Source organism: Etheostoma cragini, chromosome 10 (genome assembly GCF_013103735.1).
Source record: "Etheostoma cragini isolate CJK2018 chromosome 10, CSU_Ecrag_1.0, whole genome shotgun sequence".
Classification (NCBI taxonomy): domain Eukaryota; kingdom Metazoa; phylum Chordata; class Actinopteri; order Perciformes; family Percidae; genus Etheostoma; species Etheostoma cragini.
In genome coordinates this window covers 27,152,998-27,163,707 of record NC_048416.1, presented here as the reverse complement: position 1 = coordinate 27,163,707, position 10,710 = coordinate 27,152,998, and the positions used below count along the sequence as shown (strand labels likewise).

Here is a 10,710-nt window from a genome sequence, read left to right as displayed (position 1 = left end):
GGGGCTACTGGCTTTAAGAAAGCAAGCTTGGTAAAGTTATGGCCACCATGGTAGTTGTGGGAGTTACACAAGCTTGGCATTTACAATCCTAATGAAGGGTGCACAGAGCAAGCTTTAATATGCTCTGATTTGCTGTGTAAAAAATTGTCTGAACTCTTTGCTTGTACAAACCGTCATCACGTCCAAACTATCCTCTTAATGTATGCTGATAAATGTCTGGTCGAATCAGATTGTCACCTCTGCTCAAAGCAACACCAAAGCACTTTTCCTCAGGGTTAGAGGCAGAACTTTCCCATTAGGTCTCATTGGAACTACAGATCTGCCACCCAATCTGGCAAACTTACATAGTGCGGTTATAACCGTTCACCCTTTTGCCCCCTCCCAAAAATAATCCCGTCCTGCAAAATCCCGAGAGAAAGACTATTGAATCCCGTCCCGCTCCTGTTTCGTTCCCTATGTATTCCAAAGTTATCAGACGTTGTCGCGGACACTTGCTTCACACCGCAAGCTGGTTTGCGCGCCACCCGGCGGAAAAGACAGAAAGAAAGATAGACGTTGTCCGTCGATGTCTGGAGGATAACTAGCCAGTTGAGATCTCGTGCGTGTGTTTGGTTAACCGGGGTCAAATCACTGAGGTTGCCTCGGAAATTTAGGCTCCACTATACGTGCATTACCTGCAGGCCTAGGCCAATTCATCACGTAAATCCTAACGGAGATCTTCTCACACTAAAAACACACATTACTCCGTTCCACTCCCATTGATTTCTACGCTCTATTTTGCACATTACCAACAGGGAAATTGATTCCCATATCGCGGGACTCGTGCTGGAATACCTTGATCCGTAGGAGTCCTGAAAAAGTGTCACCCTCTAATCTGTAGAAGTCTAGGCCTTTTGACATGTTTGATGAAAGGCAATACTAACCTTGACTAACATACTGTCAATACTCTAGCAGCAATGTGGGGACATATAAGTCCTAAGGGATAGGAAATACAAGCAGTAAAACAATCATACTGGTTGTAAACAAGCAAACAACTTATCACAACATCTAAACCGCTTTATATGGAAGTAAAACAGAAATTGAGTGTGAAAGAAGGACAAGAATGGACAATTCTGCAAAGCAGCGGTATATGTACGCACTTTAAAAACAGTGTAGGTAAGGTTAGGGACAGATCATGCTTACAGTTAATTCAAAATGCTCATGCAGGTCTTTGACAGGAAAAGTCTTCTAAGTGAAAGTCAGATGCGCTACATGGCCATCTACATACTTTCCACCATGCTTAAGAAGTGCATTAGCAATGAACACCGGATCTGAACATAAATGATGCCTAGTGGAATTGTAATAATTAAATAATTAGATATATACCAGGCTGTCACATGAACAAACTATGCATAGATAACTATGGCAGTTACAGTAGGTAAAACTTGAAGGGTAAGTTAGTCTTTGTGTTTTTTCTTCCAATTAAATGTGTCTAACTTGTGCTTATTTTTCACAACATGTCTCATTGTCTGACTGTTCATTTTTCTCAACCTCGTTTTCCCCGATCTAACAACTGTACTCGATGAGTACAGTGTTCTTCTACAAATAATGATGTTCACAACAATGGAAACAAGACTTGTTCTTCCTCCCCCTCAGGGCAAAGTGATGAAGCCAGTTCTATAATCTTACACCAGACCAACTGTTGCTCATAATGTTCATCACACTATGAGCTCTGAAAGGAGCGACCAGGTTTGAATTGCGCTCGTTGGAATTGTCTCAAACACTTAAATTCTCTTTGGAACTCTTTTTCTGCCAACACTTTTATACCAGATTGGGTTCCATACCTTTTTGCTGCTTCTCTCTTGTACCGTTTTATCTTGTGAAACCTGAAGGGAGGTAAAGATAGCAGAGCCTAATTGGAACAAAACTCTAGTTTGACCCTTCAGCTCAGTGCAGAAACAGAAACCTGTCTTTCAGAGGTAAACCTCAGCCGCAGCAGCAGCTGCAGTTAGTCGTTTAAAGAACCCCCGTCACAGGAAAGAAAATAATCTTCTGGGACTGGAAAAACGTAACTCGCAAAGAGCAAATCACAGACCAACAGTTTAGAGGTGGGCACCTTCACTGTGACTAAAACACCATGTCAAAACTTGATTGACAGTTTTATACATCTACAAAGGTGAGTAATTCAAGATTTGAAACGAAAAGGCTATAAACGAGGTTTCATTTATTGATCTTGGAGCTCGTCGGAATTTTGAGTTTAAAGTTACAGATTACATACATGTGTTAAGTTGAATAGTTTCCATGCTGGTGACTTTATTTTTTTCTGCCGTGGTCAGAAAAAAATGAGCAGATTTCCAAAAATTAGAAGGTTTAAATGGATGTGGATGTAATTAAACCGAGGACTGACAAAATTACTGGGCGGTCAATTTGAAAAGAAGTAGAAAGAAAAGAAATATTAGTTATTCTCTTCAGCATATGCAAGTGTGAGAATGCTCATTTTGGCTCATTCCCACTTGTGTCATCGACAAGGGCGTTTTGATTTATTGTTTTTTGTCAAAGATTTCAAGCTGAGAGAATTACTTGCTATCACAATTCAGTTTTTCTCCCGAGCTTTCAAGCTTAATTATACTCTCTTTTCCCGGCATCCACTTTCGCTCTCTTGTGGTTCCAGCCAGCGGGAGAATGTGTCGTGACCCAGCCATCTGCATCGACACATTTTTCCCTGTTTATTACGCCGAGAAGTAGCGTTTGATACCAGTTTGGTATGGCCTCTGGTGCCCGTCTGCATAATAGCAGGCTTGTCTTTGCCTGCTGAGAGGGAACGCCAGTGTCCAGACATCTATTGTTTGCAATTAGGGAGTCCCGCTGAGGCCTTCAACTACCATGAAAATGTATTTTTTGATAAGATACAAAATAAAGTTGGAGGCTTGCCCTGCTCCCCTGTTTGGATAACAACGGACAAGATAGGATGGGGGGGAGATTTGTTAAATTGTGTCGGTCAATTTTACTTGCTTTATTACAGAAATGTTGTTTAGTAAGATCTATAAAGCTGGTAACCAGTTGTTCAATAACTATTGTCGCTTCGCCAGACTGTCCTCATGGTCCCGGGATGGGAGAAAAACAGCTCTGGTTTATTGGCATTTCTTTAAACCAATCACAATCGTCAGGGGAACTTGTTTTAGTGGAACGTGTACTTTTAAATGTTGTTTTAACCCTTGTGTTTTCCTCCGGTCAAATTGGACCCGTTTTTTATTTTTTAATATCAGGAACTTGTTTTTTTTTCAATAATATTGCCTATAAATAACATGGATGCCATACAATGTTGTTCAGGTAAAATGAATGATTCCTTACGCTGAATTTTGGTAGTTTTATTGAATTGTGTGGCATTTTTAAAAAAGTGACCAAAACCTCGAAAAAAATGACACGAAAGACAGACAATAAGCGCTGAAAAAACAAGAAATTTGTGGTTTTTATATTATGTCATACAAAAGATTTTTTGGGCTATGAATTTTTTTTTGAAGTGTAGAAAAAACCCGCCAAAACATTGGAAAAGCGCAAAAAGATGATGATTGATGGGAAGAAAAGGGTTAATTTTGCATGAGAAAACTCCGATTGGACAGATAGTCTAGCTAGCTGTCTGGATTTACCCTGCAGAGGTCTGAGGACCAGTTAACCATAGACCTCAGAAATCCACTGGAGGTTAGAGCGCCAACACAAAGGAAGCGGAAGGAAACAGACATCGGCGAAAATACACGCACCTGGAAGAATTTCCTGCGGCACCAAAGCAATGCTGGAAGTAAAATGACAACAATATAGAGTATTGTGTATAGTTGTGTTGTTTGGTGTGGCTTCATGGTCTGCATTCTACCTGGCAGGTCACAGACAGCTGTGACTAGAAACATGCATCATATCCAGGCTATATTTAGCTTCGCAGTGCCCCCGTTAGGGAACCACTTATGTAGCCTATAATGTTTTTTGATTAAACTGTGGTGCATTCATGCAACTATAGTTGCAATTACCTATTCAGGTTAAAGGTCCCATGGCATGAACATTTCCCTTCATGAGGTTTTTTGATATTGATATGAGTTCCCCTTGGCCTGCCTATAGCTACATGGCCACAAAAAGTCACACAACCAACAGAAAGTACATCCCTGCTCCTAGCAACTGCTACATTTCAATGTTTGCTGAATGAAAAAAGTTTACGTGATTATCAGGCTAAACCATGACTGTTTAAAAAAGCATATCAGAGCTTGATATTCATGTTGAAATGGATCAGTGTGGATAAAGAAGCAGTAATTTACATGTACGCAGCTTCTCTGCAAAGTGTTGTCACCTTCCCAGTGATCATCTTTCTGTTTCCTTTACTAAAAATACATAAAGAATTACAGCCTTCCAATCCCTTCCTGTTTCTTGGACCTCGCACCCAGGCATAATAAGTGTCATGATGTTGTTGTTGAACAAGAACTTTCTAGGACTGTCAGAGAAATCGGAAAAGAGAAGCACTTAAATCATACATGAGCACTAGATGTAGCACAGCAGAGTCATCTGTTCACTCCACTCTGTATCACTTAGCTTCAGCCCTATGTGAATTGATACTTTATTTTCAATCTTATCTGATGGTTAAAGTGCTTGATGTGTCTGTTTGTTCTTATGTCTTATTTTGGCTTCTCCCTAAATGGAGCTCCATCACAGCAATTTCCTATTTCCAGCACTTAACCCTTGTGTCCTGGGATCAAATTGACCCCTTTTCCTGTATCAATCTTCTTTTTTAATTATCTAAAATAACATGATTGATTCCACCCAACGCTCTTTGGCAAGTACACATCTCTACTTTCATTAATTTTGGGGTGTCTTATTCAATTTTATAGCATTTGAAAAAAAACATTGAAGTGTTTTTGAAATAGTATTGAGTAAAAGTTGACATATTCCAGTCTGTGATTATCATCAACATCCATTCCTTTAATTTTAGAAATAAAGAAATAAGTAATTCCTAATTTCTGCTTTTCTGACTCAAACATTAAGTTTAATTTCCTGTAAATGAGGTTTGACCATAAATTCCAAAATTAACTGTAAAACTAGATTTAATAAGTTAGTGTTACGTAATGTTGAGAACGTCAAAAGAAAATGACAAACCTTGAAAAATAGCATGGAAAATGTTGAAAACGGGAGAGAAACGTAAGAAAGATTTTAAAAATTCAATAAAATGCATCATTGATTTTCATTTTTGACGGGAAGAAAACACAAGGGTTAATAGGAAACCGTGAAGTAAATTAATAATGTGCAGCATACAAAAAGAGATGTGATATACAATTGGTTAAAAAATAGCAACTAAGATTCAAACTACAGATAAAAAACAACAACTTTTTTTTATTCCACAGACTAGCTGCGTTTACTGAAGCCTGTGTTGTTTTTGGAGATTACAGCAGCCACAGTCGAGTGGGAGGTAGAACCAAACTGGGCAAGGTGGACCAAGTTAGTTTTTCTTTTACAGCTTTAAATGTGGATATAATAATAATAATAGCAGATGCTTTCACTACATTTACATTAAATTTGGGGAGGCAACCAAAGATGATAACTTGTGTACAATCAGCTCACCTGTTGTCGATGTCAACAGCATTCAACCTGTGAATGTGCATGTAACAGATGCTACTGCAGTGTTTATATTTATTTTACATACACTGCTACTTGTAGCTACATGCTACAATGTCAAGGAAAGCTGTAATCTTGGTTGCCAGGGCTTTTTATTTTTCTCTAATTTCAGATCACATTCCTGCTGGATAGATAGAAGCCTGTATTGGTGATATTGCGGCAACCTTCCGCTGATGCATGGAGCTACATGCTAAGGCCAGAGAAACCTGTAGTTGTGGTTGCCAGTTTTGTTAATTCCTTCCCAATTTTGCATCACTTTCCTTCTGGAACATTGTGGAAGTTGTGTATTGTTTGGTTTGGTCTCTTTATTGGGTTTTTTGTCATGGTTATTTGTCATTTATTGTTTATTTGACATGAAAAGTGCTCATTAGTCAACAGCAAAGTAAGTAAATGAGCCAGAGTTAGATCGGCACTCTAATTTTCACCTGTTGTCTCCGGCCCGTTTTAAAATGGCACCCTAAAAAAAAGAAAATGCGGTACCAGTGTTGCGTTCAAATACTCTAGTGTGTTGAATGGTGTTGAAGCCTAATCCCTGCGAAGTGTTGACACTTGCATAGTGTGCGATCTAACAACTACCAGCTCACCCCATATAACACAATGCTTCATGCAGAATCCCTCTAGTGCAGTCAGACAGGATGTCTCATGCTGCCTCACACAACGAGCTCACTTCCTGCAGCACCAACTATTCCAGGTCGTCTGTGTGGACCACCGAGGTTTCTGCCTGCCACTCATCAGGGCTAAAGGAGAAAGAAAAAAACGCCTGCTCGTTAGATCCAATCAGGAGCACTTTAGCAGCTTGTGGAGCATATAGAGACCCTCTGAAGGCTAAGGCCACGCTCCAGAATAGCCGTGATGCAGAGAATATTCTGAGGCAGTTTAGGAAAATGCTTTTTTACTTCCTTATAAAGTTGAGGACATAACTTTTAAAACATTTTGCGCAATTATTTTGAAAATAATTTGACTCATGTTTAGCACAGGCATCAAAATCACTCAGAACTTCAAAACCGTGAAGAAATTAAGTCAATGTTTTCTTCATGGGGCAGCAAAGGAAACCAGCTATCCAGTGGCGGATTGGAGCTTTAAAGCTTCGTGTCTGGGGAGGTATTTCCTCAGTCACCCCTCATCTGTCCCCAATTGAAGCTGCTACATGCTGATTGCCCACCAGAAGTTCAGCTTAGCCACGGGTCAAAGTTCATGTGTATCGGATGTCAACAAAGTTACAAGCTTTCTGTTTGGATCAGTCTTTTCCTTGTACCTCTGGCTCTGCATTGCTGCAATCTCTCTCGCTCTGTTTGTCTTGCACAGTCCTACTAAATTAAGATTTAGGAGCAAATGACACAATGCATAAAGAGCTCTTCAGACGTCTGGAGAAGCAGTTTAGAGCACAGACTTTTGCAGTGGAAAAAAGAAGGCATTAGAAAAGAGAAGATTGAGAGCACAAAAATGCCTCCAACGTCTCACCTGTCAACGTATTTCACAGCTGTCTGTTCCAATCTAAGCAGACATGAAATACACAGGATCCAGAATTATATTTGCATACATAAAAATAACTTTCATCTTAATAATTATTAAGATGCTAAATAAAAATGCTGAAATTGCTGACCTTGACAAACACTTTCAGGTTTTCTGAGTTTCTAGAAAGTTTGGGCTGGTATGATTTCTGAAAGAAATTACTGTCAAGTCAGTGAACTTGACTTGACAGCTCACCTTTTAGGATTCATGTCATCATGGAAACCCAGTGATGGGATGTTTGCCCGTCAAAACATGTCTAGCACTCATCACAGTCAAGGCTCTTCTGTTCTGGCCCCACAGTGGTGGAATGAACTCCGGACAGCAGGTTCACGGGCTGAAATCACCATCACATCTTTGCTATGGGAATTAGGTGGGATCCATCTAACATTTTGTAACTTTCCCTCAATGGACCATATCAAAATCATGCCCACTGCTTGCAGGAACAACCTGTTGTTGCAGAGTTTCCATTTCTCTTTTTCAAGCAATCTTTCTCATTCTTTCAATCCACTTTTTTGTTAACAGCTTGGTGCAACACCATAAATTAAGTAAAGACTGCCTGAAAGTGTGTGCTGTTTTCCCCACTTGCATGATTTTGGCATCTTGCTCCTTTCTTTGGCAGCAACCCCCCCAACCTTTCAAAACAGGTATGAACACATTACCTTTAAATGTAGTTGGATAGAACTTTGTATGGCAGAGAAATTAGTATTATAAATAGTGTGATAGAAAACACTTTCTTCTTCTTCTACAGTTTCACAAAGTGCAACCGAGCATCAACACTAAGTAGGGACTGTGGTTGTGCTTTAGCTCCCAGGTTACAATGTCACTCCAAATGAAAGCTTGGAGTGTGTTAAATCTTAAATTAATAAATCTCCCCCCCTACAGCTGGGTGCTGAGCCTAATTGTTCCCCAAGATTTAGAAAGCAGATGCCAGCAGATTTACAATGTGGATGTAATGATCAGTGAAAGTGAGTTGTAAACGCTTAGTAAAGTGTTGCTTTTGCATTGTCATATCCAAATTGAGGCAAAGCTCCTGCTCAAATTAGGAAATCTGTATGCTGCCTGTCATAACCGCAGATGTGTTAAAATTAGATAAGCACAATTTATGTCTCATATTCACGTTCATAGAGGCGGCGCCCGCAAGTGGTCATAGTAATTAAGACGGGAGCAAACAAACAAGACAATGGCAAGTTTTTTCACAATTTCACTTAACAAACTAAACTATTTCATGTTCGGCATTAGGTGCATAACTGTAAGTAAGTAAGTGATTTTTAACCAAAAACATATTTTTTAGACTTAAATAAGACATTTAGGTGCCAAAACAAAACTGGGACTATTCACTTTTTTTTTTTGACAAGACCATTACATTGAACCCATGTTCTGTGGTTTAACCGTCCTGTTGTCCGTCAAATTTCACCCCTTTAAAAAAATGTCTATATCTGAAATATGGGTTTCTTTTTAACCAAATTACCACAGAAAATGGACTGGATTTCATACAACGCTCTTTGCAAATACAATTGATAATTTTCCTTTTTGAATAAACTTATGTTTACGTTCCTCTAATCTTAACTATTAGTAAAAATAATTCATAATTTATGCTTTGAATGAATTCCCAAAAATTTAGTGAAAACTTTTTTTAAAAGTCTGAAAAAGGGGACAAAAATGTCAAATTTGTGTCCGTTTTTTAACCCGGGAGGACAACACAAGGGTTAAAGGTGCTCTACCAATGTTTGCATTTTTGACCCCCCCCAGCCTCCACCCCCGACACGATATGCTTCATGATGCAGGTTGGCACAGTTTGTTTTTGTTGCCGTTTGCCGACCCTGGGCTGTCTACAGAGACCAGGATTTTTTACAGTGTGTTCTGGGGACAGGCAGCTAGCAGATAGTGAGGAGAAGTTTTTTACAGTGTGTTCTGGGGACAGGCAGCTAGCAGATAGTGAGGAGATGTTTGCTGTGGCTTGTATTAGAAGGTAGGAATAAATAACCTATATCATTAAATGGTGTCGCTGACTTTTTTGGTCAAAAGGCGGTTGCAGCTACAATAACAAGCATGTCAACGTTTCAATTATTGGGACGGGTCAGACTGTGTAGCCGACAAATTCAAGATGAAAGACAATTAGTGTGGTCTTAGAGGCTGATAACGATGCTTCTGTTGAGAAGCTGTCGGCGTTTCCATTTGATCTGATTAGTGTATTGGCACCGCCGATCAAAGAACAAGCCTCCTGCATGCTATCACTTTGCCTTTGAACCTCAGACGGAGAGTAAAATAATTTGGCAGCCAGGGACGGCGTACAGCTCCTGACTCCAGCTCCAATCACAGAGGAGAGTGTTAGCATATTACACATAATGCGGACAGAATATAAAACCCACAAATAAATTATCCTGAAATTTTATGTACACTTGCAGGACAAAAAAAAGGAAAAAGAAAATTGAAATCATGCTTGTGTAATGGAGTTGTTCTCACTCCTGTGTAAAGTCAGCGGTGATGATATTGCTGTGCGCTGCCCCCCCTGTCAAGCCTTCAAAGTAAGAGAGACCACAAACCTCAGGAGGATGACTGTAATGCATTGCCAATGTCAAACATGTCTGAGATTAAACAAGTCATTTTCAGAAACCACACAACTCATGCTGGCTACTTTGCTGAACCTTGAGACGTTTTGTTGAAGCCATGCCAAGGAGTGAAAAGTCAACGTCTGCAGTTTTCTGCCTTTCAATATATTAAAGCTCCCAGTGGTGCATAATTAATTAGCTACCTGCATCTGGCCTTCCTCACCTTTTCTGCCTGAATCAGGGAAAATATAATGCCTTTATTTATTGTTTGCCTTTTCCTTCACACTGTGAAGAGGTGTCAAATAGTCCTTGAAAAATGATCCGCTCATTGTAAATGAGATGCCAAATGCCAAAGACATCAGTTAAGTTGATGGTTCAGTGTCAAAGATTTTGAATTTTATGCCATTCAGCACTCGCAACAGTCACAAAATGACTCAATTTGAGGACCTTGAAATTTAGAAGATAGATTGAGACACTGTAAATGGATCTTATAATATTACAGTTAACTTAAGGTTACCTTCAGCGTGAAACAAAACTAATACAAATAAACAGAAGTATCCTATTTTTAAAGCCAGAGTTATACCAAAAACAAAAATACAGTTCCCAAGCCTAACTTCCTAAACTAAAGACAAAACATGGGCAAACAGATATGGCAATTTACCGCTACTGCTTCATGTTAAAATCAAGTTTTATCAATATATAGACTATGCAGAGGTACTTAGCATTTAAATCAACAGAATAGTTTAACAGGCTAACAAAGATGTCATGCTGAGCAACCATAACAACAATTAGTGTTCTTGCCACAGCTGTCCACCGACTAACAATCAAAGTTCCCACAGCACGTAAGCAACATTCAGAAAACCATCAGCTCTGGACTTAGTTGTGTTATTTCCGGTGGAAATTAAATAAATTTCATATGTCACCAGTAGGCGATCTGGAGATTAGTGTAGAGAATATTATGCTGTAGGTCCCAGACAAAACTGACAGAAGGGCAGGACTCGGGACTTAAGTCACGATAAAA

At 39.4% G+C, this 10,710-nt stretch overlaps 1 protein-coding gene across 2 annotated transcripts in view; it reads left to right on the top strand.

Moving 5' to 3' along the window:
- Positions 1 to 10,710, top strand: part of htr4 (5-hydroxytryptamine receptor 4) — a 159,372-nt gene that overhangs the window by 69,670 nt on the left and 78,992 nt on the right. The window lies entirely within an intron of this gene.